Source organism: Pteropus alecto, unplaced genomic scaffold (assembly GCF_000325575.1).
Source record: "Pteropus alecto unplaced genomic scaffold, ASM32557v1 scaffold20, whole genome shotgun sequence".
Classification (NCBI taxonomy): domain Eukaryota; kingdom Metazoa; phylum Chordata; class Mammalia; order Chiroptera; family Pteropodidae; genus Pteropus; species Pteropus alecto.
In genome coordinates this window covers 23,067,563-23,080,223 of record NW_006436298.1, presented here as the reverse complement: position 1 = coordinate 23,080,223, position 12,661 = coordinate 23,067,563, and the positions used below count along the sequence as shown (strand labels likewise).

At 35.9% G+C, this 12,661-nt stretch overlaps 1 pseudogene; it reads right to left on the bottom strand.

Moving 5' to 3' along the window:
• Positions 1–11,528: 11,528 nt before the first annotated feature.
• Positions 11,529–11,647, bottom strand: LOC112480916 (annotated as a pseudogene).
• Between the last annotated feature and the right edge of the window lie 1,014 nt (positions 11,648–12,661).

Sequence of the window (12,661 nt, the reverse complement as noted above, 5' to 3'; positions counted from 1 at the left end):
GTTTTGTTTCTGTGCCTACTGGTAAATTTAATGTAGACTATTAAAATAATAAAAAAATTTAAATGAGACTTTTTCAACATAGTTACATGACAAAATGTTTTAGTGAAAAAATAGTTTTGAAGGGGCATTTATTTATATTGTTGCAAAAATATTCTTTAAAATGAGGAAAAAGCTTTTGTAGATGAATATGGAGATGCTGTCATCAGTTGCCTCCATAAATGTAAGATGTAGAATTTAGAAGTAGAACCTTGGATAATGTAAGTGAATCACCATTTTTCAGAGAAAATATTTGAAGCATCCTGACATTACCAAATTACTGATGTTACCATTTTGAACTTCAAAGCATATTTTGGATTGCAATGGCAATAATTTGTGTAAATTATAGGAGCCCATAGGATGCATGGTAAAACTAAAAAGTGCTCCCTTATTTCTTTGTTCATTCAAACCTGCTTGGAATAGATCTTATCTGCCCTTCTTATAGAATATTGGCAGGTCTCATGACTTTTCCAGTCACTCCCAGAAATTCAAAAGCCTCAAGTTCATTTTGTCATAAGACCAATTCTTGTTTCAAGTCCCAAGTCATAGCAAAATTTTACATTTTGTATCTAATTAAGGCTTCTCCCCTCCCCCAGCTTAGACCTGTTCTGGCTGGACGTCTGCAGTGACAGGCAGGTATGGAGAACAACTCTACATTCTTGTATTTTATTTTTCTCTCCCTACCCACCCCATTTAGCTGCCTCTGGTTCCTAGGGGTTGCGAGGGGGAAGAAAGAGAGGGAATAGTCATGAAATAGCTTGGTCTGGCATTGAGGTTCTCTGGTATTTTTGGTTGTTAGAAACTGATTCTTTCTTAAAGTGGCATTTTTACAGGTGTCTTTGAAAAATCACCCCATTGGGCACACCAGAGTAAATTTCCTGTGATATAGGCAATGAGTCTTTTCCTCCAGCTGGCTATTTAAAATTTTTTTCTCCAGCCCAAGTGCATGTAGTAGTCTCTCCTTCACCCAGGGAGAGTCATATCAGCCCTACATGTATTCCTCTTAGACAAAATTTAAAATAGTTCCAGCCTGATCCTCTCCTTTGTGGCCAACATCTGGTTCATGAAAAATACTTACACATCTTTGCTTCTACTTTCATGTTTATTATCTCAATTTACTTCCAATAAAGCTTTCTTTCTTGGCTGTCACCAGCCACTTCAGCCAATTCTTCCCTTCTAGACTATTTTTCTGGGTGATTCAATTACCAGTTTGCTGTGTCCCAAAACTCCCAGGGAAACACTCCAAGTTTCTCTCAACTGACTTGAGGGGAGGGGAAGGGAAAGCAGCCTCCTCCCTCCCACCCCAGGTGATGGGAAGGAAATGCCATAGCACTCCAACACCTTTCTCCAAAAATTTTCTTTAATGGTCTCTTTAATCTCAAACTTGATTTTAGTCACCTCTTTTTTGCAAGTCAAAATGCATATTGCTATTCTGCATAAGTAGTACAACACAATACTTTGGAAACTGGGAATATCTGCTATCAATATTCTCTGATCCATATCTAAAACTAAGATACAAATGGTTCACTTTTAGCATCCTAGTATATAAAGTAGATCCAAGGTAAGAAATTTAAGAAACTATGGTCATATTCTTATTTTCTTCTCATATGTGGATTTAGTAAAAATTGTATTAAGAAGCATTAAAAACAATTAACAGAACAAGAAATTAAACAGAATGCCCCAAGATTGTATTTGTATCTATTACTCTATCAATAGTTTAGGTTACGTATTTTAAAATAATACCTAATAGTAAATAATGGCTAAATAAAGAAAACTGGTTTTAAATTAGTTACATTTATTTGTGCATTAGCAAATATTTATAGACCTTTACTATGGACCAGTCACATGTGAGACAAACATGAACGAGAGTCCTTATCTTTGTGGAGTGGGGACTATGCAGGGATGTAGGGGTAGAAGGAGGGATGCCTGTGGTCATCCAGACAGAGAAAGACCGTAGAGTTGAATATATGAGTTTGGGAGGCAGAAGAAAGATTTGGCCCAAAGTTATAGTGCTAGCATAACTAAATGATGATCTTTAAGAGGAAAAGCTAAAAAGCAACAGAGTAAGATGTTTCCTTGCCTTTTCTTAGAATGACCTACATAGACAGGACCCAAGTGGAAATCAGGTTGGAACTTGTAGTGCATACTCCTGGGATATAACCATGGGTAAATTCTTAGGCTAGTCACAGCATAGAAACGACTCTCTATCACTTTTTATTTGTAATTTTTAGAGTGAGAAAACTATCTCCCCTTGTCCTGGCTGCAAAACTGGGACTGCTTGTAGTTCATGAAAAGACCACGTTCCTGTAGGACTTGGGTGAATTAGATACACCTTGGAAATAGCAGCTTGGTAAGCCTCAATGTTTGTATGAGAGAAGATGTCTTTCTGGGTCAGCCTTCTCCCAGTTCTTAGTTGAGGGAAATGTAGTTGTCAGCTGGAGAGGACAGAACAGCCAGGGCAGGTATAGCTGAGTGTGCCGGTGTCCATGGGGTACTTGTATACTGTGTACTGTTCACACTGTGAGCTCATGTTCTTTTGTCTCCTCAAATCCTCTGAGAATTTTCAAAATGGATGGATTCGCTCCACAAATGAACATATACAGGTTTTGCATAAACGTATGGAGGGTTCCTGGACTTCTCGAAGCCCATCTATGGACCTCTTTTTTTTTTGTCAAACTATAAAAATAAAACATTCAATATGTTCTCATAAAAGAAAGTTTATATAACTACGTCCAAGAGAAAAGTATATGAGAATTGTAAAGGATAAAATTTCATATATATATTTGTTTAAGACATACAGATAAAAGCATGGAAAAATGAGTGGCTTCCAGAAAAAGGGCTAGAGGGAAAAGGTAGATCCATACAAGGTAAATGTATCAATTTGAGAGATACTATAGAGAAAAATAAATCCCTTTATAAATGAAAGAGACAAAATGAATGAAATAATTCCTTTAAAAAATTTGTTTCAGCAGACAGACTCATGGACATGGATAACAGCTTAGTGGTTACCAGAGGGTAAGGAGGGAGGGGGAGACAGATGAGAGTAAAGGGTCAACTATATGGTGACAGAAAATAATTTAACTTTGGATGGTGAACACACAATGCAAAATACATATGACCTATTATTGAATTGCACACTTGAAACCTATCTAATTTTATTAACCAATGTCATCCCAATAAAATTAATCAAATAAAAAAAATTGTCTCTAACAAGAAAAATAAAGAATAGGAATTTAGCCAACTAGGAAGTACTGGAGACGTTATAAGAATAGCCATTTCTCATGGGTATAGAAGGAAGTAATTTTAAAAAATTTAAGAACTCCAAATCAATAGTTCTGAATAATGGGTTATTAAGAGAATTGGCCATTATTCTTAAAGTAACACTAATAATCATTTTTAAAAACATATTTTAGAGTCCAGATGATTGAGATCTGTGCAAAATAATTATATTTTATGTTGACAAATATGTACATATCATTTTTTATGTTCTCTGAGGGCCTAATCTTTCATTTGTTAGTGCTTCCTCCCAGAAAACCCTGTTTTATATTTAATCCCTATCTGGAAATAATTTTCATTGATAATGAAAATACTTAAACTGTGGCAGTATGGTACTGTGTACATTTTTCTTTATACTGTATAGCCCAAACGAATATAGAAGGCATTAAGTAGCATTGGAAATAGGCTCTTGAGGGGTTACTGCCCAGATATAGATGTAAAGACATCAGACATATTCAGATGGAACATTAAAATGTGATCAACTTGGATGAGAAACATAACCAGTGTACCTCATGTCTCTTGAAGATAATTTCAATATTGAAATAAAGATATTTATTAAAACATAAGTGTAAAGTTACAATTTAGAGAGATCCTGGGGTGGGGGGAGCAGGATTTGACAGGCATTTCTATTGCAAGTAATTCATCACACTGGTGTGGAGGGTTTCAGGATCTGGACACCTTAGGGAGATGTTTATACACTAAACACTGGGGAGTTATCTGGAGGGGAAGTGGTAGTAGTTTCTACCAACTAAGATACCCGGGTGTAGATAGATGATACAGTCCATGGGGAAATGTATTACAAAGAAGACAACGACAAGACCGATATTAAATGGGGATAAACCTGATAGTAAACCCAATGCCTACCAATATTTTGCCTATGAAGTGGACAAAATGAACAAATGTGTTTCCAGTCCCATGCAAACTAAAAGATCTAGTCACACTTGTGAAAATTCCTACATACCAGGATTTGATGTTTAAAGTAACATATCTTGATATTTGTCAAACAAGAGGAGATAGATTACGAATGTTTATTTCTAGTGCCAACTGTCCAAACTAAAACTAGAAACATCTGTCAAATGATTTTCATTCTACTCTTTAATGCTATTTTCTTCTGTTTTAGTTTTTCTGAATACAATGTGACAGAATGTCAATAAGAAAATTCTTGATATAACACAAGGAATTTTTGGACTTTTTGAAGTTGCTAGAGGGCTTGGAATCAACTATTTTTTGGTTCAGATATGATTTGGGAGTTCCAGGTAGTAATCTTTCTCTAAACATTCTAAACTGTCTTCATAATATTTTTATGGTTGTTATAGTAAACGAAGTTTATCAAGTGGACCTTGAAATATATTTACTAAGCAAATTATATCTGACAGTACTTGGTAAATTGTAGTATCTCTTCTATTTAGTCTTAAGCGCAGCTGTCAAACTAGAAATGGTAACTAGCAACACCTTGAAAACACATGTTTGATAATCAATTTATATTTAATATAAAATGCTTACCACTTTGGATAACAATTGAACATACTGTTTTTTTTTTCATATTGTGATATGCTTAATAAACTTGTTGAGTTTAAAAAATGTAATGATTTTTAATCCATGTAATATTAAAACAGTCATTCAACTTAAGTTGAAAAACTACTTGGCAAATATAAAAAGTGAAAAAAACCCCAAATATCCTAATTGGTAAATACTTTATTTATTTATTTTTGTTTCTGCTTTAGTGAAATATAGAATCAGAACAAGACTGCACAAAATTCCAGAAAAAGCACTAAGCAAAATGTTGTTCTTCCAAGGGAACATGGTGCCCAGATTGCCCATCGCATGGTAGTAATCTCACATTTCTTTTGCTCTGGTATTTCCAGCTAGTGTTTTGTCCCAATGGAGGCTTAAAAATCTGGTATCTGTGGATACTTAAAGTTGTAGAAACAGTCAAAATATTAATAGAAGATATTGCAAGTCAGTCTTGGACTCACCGATGTAAAGTGGCAAGTCTTGAGCCCCAGGCTAACCTGTTGCTGATTCTAATCCTTCAATAATTAAAATGGGAACTTTTAAACCCTCTTGTAGTAAAGCATCTACATAGTCTCCTGCATATATTAATCAAATCTGTTATGAATGCCCCTTAAAGCAAAGAATGTTCTTTCCTTTTTAGCTATGAGTGTGTTCTTTTCTTTAAGGGGAAGAGAAAGATCACTGAACACGATTATACAAAAATTGAAAATTCTTTTCATGGAGTTATTTTTGGGCCTTAAGAGTAACAGGAGGTGGTTAATTCTGAACATTTATCTGCGGTTTTACACCAGCTTTGCCCTGGGCGAGTTTGCAAATTTTCTTTCCTGCCATTGGGTCCGATTTAGGAACTTCCATTTGCAGAACCGTATGTGCAATAACTGGTCCTTAGGGTCACCTTGGCAACCACACAGTCCCCTCTTTCCAAGCCACACTTGTGCTTTACCAATAAGAAGGACAACATAGAGGATCCTAATGTGATGCTGAGAAGGAGAAAAGAAAATGGAAGAAATTTTTGAAATCAAGTGAGCTGATTTTGCACCCCTCCAGAAAGATTTTTGTCTTGATAGGTGTCTCTGTTCTCTTTCTTTCATTTTTACTTGGTAGATAAAACAACAAATACCTGAAAGAGAGCACTTAGAATTTGAAGAGAAAAATCTTAAGACATATACAAAAATAAAAAATAATTTTGTTTTTCTTGATTGTGATAGGAACAAAGCAGAAATACATTTCGGTGCTGAGAAAATACAGTGTTCTCTCTCACTTTGGCATTTTGCCTCGTTAATACAAACCAGCACCCCTCGGAGAACCTAGTTCCTAATTCAGAGTTCCATTAGTCACTGGGCAGGAGCCATTCTTTCAGTTTAAGGATGAGATCATTGCTATTCCTGATTTTATAGAGAAGGACATTTTTTGTAGACTCTATAAGATCCCTTGAATTTCAAAGAAAAAAAAAAAACCTGTAGGAGTCTATGAGTTTAGTCAAACAGCAGTCTAAAAATTTATGTCAACATTAGAGTTTAAGGCATATATGCAATCAGAATTAGAGCTTTCAATCAAAGGTTTATTTCAAAAGAGAATAACCTAAAATACTTGTACCTACCCAGATGTAGTCTCTGCTCTTTGCATTACCAAAAAGGCCAGTAGTATTCTGTCAACAGGATATTTGAAAACACGTGGGATTTGTTGTAATGTTTAGTCATATTTAAAGCTGAATTGATATTGCTGGTAATGTTAATGATAAATTGAGTTTGAAAAAGGTTGTATTTCAGTGATTGTTCTGACTAAAATGCCAGAAAGAGGTAAATTTTTTTTCTATGTGAAATTATGATTTAAGCTTTTCAAATTAAGGTATGTGTCTCTATGTGTGTAGAAACTAAAATAGTGTCCCCAACAAGTTTAATCGAATCTTCTTGCTCTGACCTTGTCCCCTGCCTTTCAGTATCTGGGTAGAGGTGGGAGGTGGTAAAAGAAAACTAGGATAAAAGAAAGATTTGGAAAGATGAAGGGAAAAGGAGAGAAGAGGGAACAGAAAGTTTGGATAGAGGAGAGAAGGGAGTGGGATTAAGACTGTCCGTACCTCCACAACCTTCTAACCGCTGGTAAATAATACCAGTCAAATGGGAAGAGGCAGAAAAGAAAAGAAAAGAAAACAAAACAAACCAAAACCACAAAACCCAGAAAGGTCACAGAATGCTGTGTGGCTTATCTGTATTAGGAATGACCTGAATTTTGGTTCTTGTAAAAGTCAAGAAATATTCTCTGACCCACGATTCTTTACATAAAATTCCTTGGCAGTTGCCACTGCAAATCTTGTGGTCTTTTACTGTCTCTGAAAAACAATACTGTGAATACAACTGCTGTCAATCATGGAAGGTTGCCTCAAGGTTATGCCAGGTCAAATCTGCAATCCCAAGGATCAGTGAGTGAGGTGTCCATGGCAGGGTGGGTGGCAAATCTGAATGGAGAGAGCTTGAAATTTATAAACTGCTGTCGCAGGAAGATTAGGGCTAAAAGAAGGCATAGTTTGAAAGAGAAAAGTCAGAGTGAAGGAAGATCAAAAAGTAGAGGACTAAAGGAAAAGTGTTGTGATTTTGTTACAAAAAGTTTCATAAATTTAAACATTCAACTGAAAGAGGTTTAAGTTTATAGCAAACACAATTGTTTCTTATAACTTGACTAAGTAATATTCCACCTTCTTATAGTATTTTTTCTTTGTTGCATGAAAATTGCCTGTTTCATAAGACATCCCTGTGGTTTCACTGAGTTGCACAGTCTCTGGTCCACCTCAACTTTCCCATTTTGCTGCTTGGAATTGCTTACTGTTCATGACAATAGATTAGATATAATTGAAAAGGACGGCAGTTAAGTCAGCCAAAATATATACCTTTGACAGAGAAGAGTGAGTTAGGGTATAAATAATAGTAGAAGAAGAAAAGAGGTCAGCCACATCTTCTAGCTTTCCTCTGTTTTCCCACATCCCTTCTTGATTCCTGTAAAGACAGCTTGGGATGTAACAGCAAATTGCCATAAACTATTGAAAATGCTTCTCTCACAACCCATTTCCAAGTTTTCAACATATTTTGACAGATTAATAAGTTTATACTGAACTCTCTTGATATACTCTATCTGGATAAAATTATTTTTATGCTCTGTAACTTATAAAATATAAGTATTGTTTTTTTAAATAATAAAAAATCTTTCCAATAATTAAAAGATGAGGTACTTATTATCTCTCTTCCTTCTCCATGAAAATCATTAGGGTTATTCAATGGTAGTTGAGAATGAGTGTGTGTAGTTGACGGAGTTCGATATTTCTATTTTTAGTGTAGAATACACCTCAACAGAATGTCTTAATGTTCAGTAACTGAATGGCAGAATTGTCAACCAGATTCTACCGTGCCTCTGCTCCATTTTTAAAAAGATCTGAAAGCATCGAAGATTTGATGTACATAACTAAACCTAATTAGTCATCCTTTGGGACTGAAACATACAAAAACACTGATGATAAAATGAAAAAGTCTAAAATCCATATAAAACATCATTAATATTTTTTCTTTAGTCTCATATGGTTAACACTATATCTATTTGAAATATGCAACAGATCCTTTCTCTCATGTTATTGAAATTAAAAGTGACCATGAAAATAGAAAGTCTAAAACTGATTTATGATTTTTTTAGTTTAACTCCTCTGGCAACACAGAAGAGTTAAAGTTCTTATTAACAAAGACTGACATGTACACCCTAAGGAAACAGAAGATTCTTCCTAGAGCCAAATACTCTCTTAAGTTGCCCCACAAATGTAATTCACATAATAACTTAAAACATTTTAAGCCTGTGGATCCCTATGAATTCTGAGCATGAGAAAGTTTCTTTACTGAAATGGAAGGAGATTACAGCTCATTGTGATGGTTCCCACAAAAAAGTGTCTCAGATCTTTCCCCCGAGCTCTCTTCCCTGGGCTTCTGGGACTACAACGTTCTGTGACTTTTCTAGCTACCTTTCTGGCAGTGGCTTCTCAGCATTTTTTGTGAGCTCTTGTCTCTCTATTGTCTTTAAATGATGAAGCTACCTGTGTCCAGCTTTAGGTCTACTTCTCTCACCACACTCACTCTCCTTGGGTGTGCTCACTCACAACTTTGGTTTCCATGAAGAATCATGCAGATCGATAATCTCATATCAACATCTCTAGTATAGCTCTCACTCCTGAGGTTCGGATCTGAAGATCTATTGGGCTCTGCTACTCTTGGTCCTAGGGCCACTCAGAATCAGCATGCTGCTAACTGAACTCTGGAGCTGCAGTCCCTCCACTCCGCCCTGTTTATGTTCTCCTCAGAAGGCACCATCATTCATCCTGTGGCCAAGAGATAGAGCAGACTCGTCCTAATTCTGCCTTCTCTCTCAGTGCCTGCAGCCAATTAACCACCCTTTTCTATCAGTTCTCCTTCTTAAACATCTCTCCATTCTGCCCACCTCCCATCACCATCACCCCTTATTTGGGGGACTGTTATCTTTCTTATAGATTAATGCAAAAATGTCCTAATGGATCTTCCTGCCTCAGGTCTAACTTTCCTTCAATCCATTTTTCAAACCACTTAGAGTGATTTTCCAGAGTGTGAATATGGCCTTATCATTCCCCAGTGAATCTCTTTAATGGCTCCCCAGTGCCCTCAGGTTAAGTCCAGTCTCCTTAATGAGGTTTGCAAGGCCCTTCACTGTTTGACCCCTGACTGCTTCTCCAGTCTCCTCATTCCTCCTTCCTATTACATTTGTGCTCTTTGCTGAGACTTATGGAACTTCTGATTTCAAATCCTCAAATAGAACATGCTTTCTCTCCTCTCTCTGGGTCTTTGCTCCTGTGATTCCCTTTCCTCCTCTTCAGGGAGGCTTTTTTTGTGCTCTGGTTAAGAACACAGGCTCTACCTGGATCAGAATTCTGGCTTCTCACTTCCTAGTCCTTAACTTTTCTGGGCCTCAATGGTGGTGGTGGTGGTGGTGATGATGATGATGATGATGATAATGTTAGTAATAGTGTGTACTTTTCAGGGTTATTGTGAAGATTAAATGAGTAGGACTTGGAGTGATGCCTGGGTCCTATAGTAAACATCAGTATTAATGACCATGACTATTACTTCTCACCTGATTAGGCATTTTTTTTGTTGTTGTTTCTGCGAATCCTTCCCCAAACCTCTGTATCTGATTAGGTGCCACTTTTATGTTTTTCTGCAGCAACCTGCATGTACCTTTCTGGTGGTAGGTATCACACTGTATGGTCACTGCCTCTCTATTTGCCTCTCTTCCCTGAATGGTTATACATTTCTTAAAGTGAGAGTTTTATTTTGTTTACTGTTGCTTCTCCAAGAACGTTTTTATCTTACAGTTTTAAAGTAGATCTATAGCAGAAATGATCTTGCAGCCATCACATTTCAATGAATAGCCTTTAAAATTCAGTAAGAGGTTGAATATCAGACTGATAGAATGTCAGAGCTCAGGCGTTAGTCTTTAAGGAGCAAGAGAGAAATAAGGGGAATCTGATTTATATTGGAGAGGCTTTTCCTGGCTCTTTATAACTAACTCTCATCCCCCCACCCACTTTAAGCCCAGGGTCTTATAATTCTCCTGGAAAAAAGACTATGTGAAGAAACAGTGTGGAAGCAGCCATCGGCAAGCCAAGGGAGAGGCCTCAGGAGAGCCCGAATCTGCTGACTTCTTGATCTTGGACTTCCCCACCTCCACAACTGTGAGAAAATAAATTTCTGTTGTTTAAGCCACCCAGTCTATGATATTTGTTACGGCAGCCCTAGCAAACTAATACAGATGGTAAATTTTATGTTATGTGTATTTTTATCACAATTTAAAAAAATATGTGCAAAACAATGGTCTAGCCAGCTTTATCTTGGAAGGAAGTCTAGAGGAAAGTTTGTGAAGCAATAAATGACGAGATTGTAAAGAATTTGTATTTTTTATAAAAAGATTTGACTGTGTGTTTAGACACATCTTGAGAACTGAAGACATGTAGTATAGGCTTCTGAGTTTGAGGTCAGTGTAAATTATAAATTAAATGTTCGTGAGCCTTACTTGCCTTATCTAATGTGATCACTGCTTGGAAGGAAGCTCTTGGAGGGGCAATGTGGGTACCTGAAAATTATCGATAGTGCAAGTATCAAATAATCATGACAATTGTTAAATTTTTTAATAAACTTCTCTGTGCTTGGTATAGTGTTAGAAGGATAGACATTGATCATATAAGCTAAGTATTATTATTCCAGTTTTGCAGATGAAGAAATTAAGGATCAAAGATGTTAAGTTGCTTAAGTTCCTATACCTCATAACACACATAATTCACACGTAACTGGATTTGAAGCAGGGTAAAATATATATAGTTTTTAACTCTAGCTGCTGCAGTGTCTGAGAAAAGATATCTAACAGAAAACAGTTATATGGCAAAGGACTTTAAAGAAATAGGAAGAAAATATTCTCTGTAGCATGTATTGGAAGTCTTACTATTCTTACTGAAAGTAGGAAGTGAGGTGATCCCTAAAACCTTTTGAAATTTACATGTGGTAGACTTTTGGGTTTGTTCACAGAAATCTTTTTTTTTTTTTTTAAGGCAAGGCAACCCTTGTTTGATCTCACAGATTGCAAGGAATTTGTCAGCTTACAATCCCTTATTTATTTATTTATTTATTTATTTAATTTTTTTACGCCTCCAGCATCTGGTCTTCCTAGGTGGTCTCTCATTCAAGTACAAACCAGGCCCGACCTTGCTTAGCTTCCGAGATCAGATGGGATCAGTCTTGTTCAGGGTGGCATGGCCGTAGACTGTTTACAGCAATCTTTTAAATCATGTTATTGAAGTGTAATTGACATATGATAAATATACCCATTTTAAGCATAGAATTTAATGTGCTTTGATATATATACCTATAAGCCATCATCAAAATCAAGACATAGAACTTTTTCATCACCCCCAAATTTCCAAATGTATTTTATTAGTCAGACTCCCTCCTGCACTCTCCTGGCTTCCTCACCCCCAACCCCAGGCTCCAGGAAAGTTCTACTTTGTATTCTATTACTATAGATGAGTTGTTTAACCAATAGTTTTTGGCTATTATGGATAAAATAGCTATGAACTTTCAAGTACAATTGTTTACATGGGCATATGTTTTCATTGCTCTTGGATAATTACCTTAGAGTAGCACTATTGAGGTGTAGGTACATGTTTAACCTTATAAGAAACTGTCAAACTATTTTCCAAAGAGGCACCATTATGCAGTCTCATTACCAATATGTGAGTTCCAGTTTCTCCATATTGTCATCAGCATTTGGTATTGTTGGTCATTTTAATTTTAGCCATTCTAGTGGGGATATAGTGGTTTCTCACTGTGATTTTAATTTGCATTTTGCTGGTGATTAATGACGTTGAAAACATATTCACACGCTTATTAGCCATTTATATATCTTCTTTTGAGAAGTGTCTGTCAAAATTCTTTGTCCATTTTTAATTGTGACTCTAAGTAGTAAAAATTATGTATGTACTCTGGATAGAAATATTTTGTCAGATACGCGTTATTTTTTTTCCCCAGTCTGTGGCTTGCCTCTCCATTTTCTTAATGGAATCTTTTGAAGAGTCTAGTTTATTAATTTTTTCTTTTATGATTATTGATTTTTGCATCCATTAGAGAAATCATTGCTTATCCTAAAGTCACGAAGTTTCTTTCTATCTTAGAAATATTGAAGCAGGTATTTTATAATGGGCATTTACTCTGGAGCAGAGTCATGTAAACTTGAAAATTAATAAATAGCAAAATAAATTGCTAGATGTCAAATTATGGTT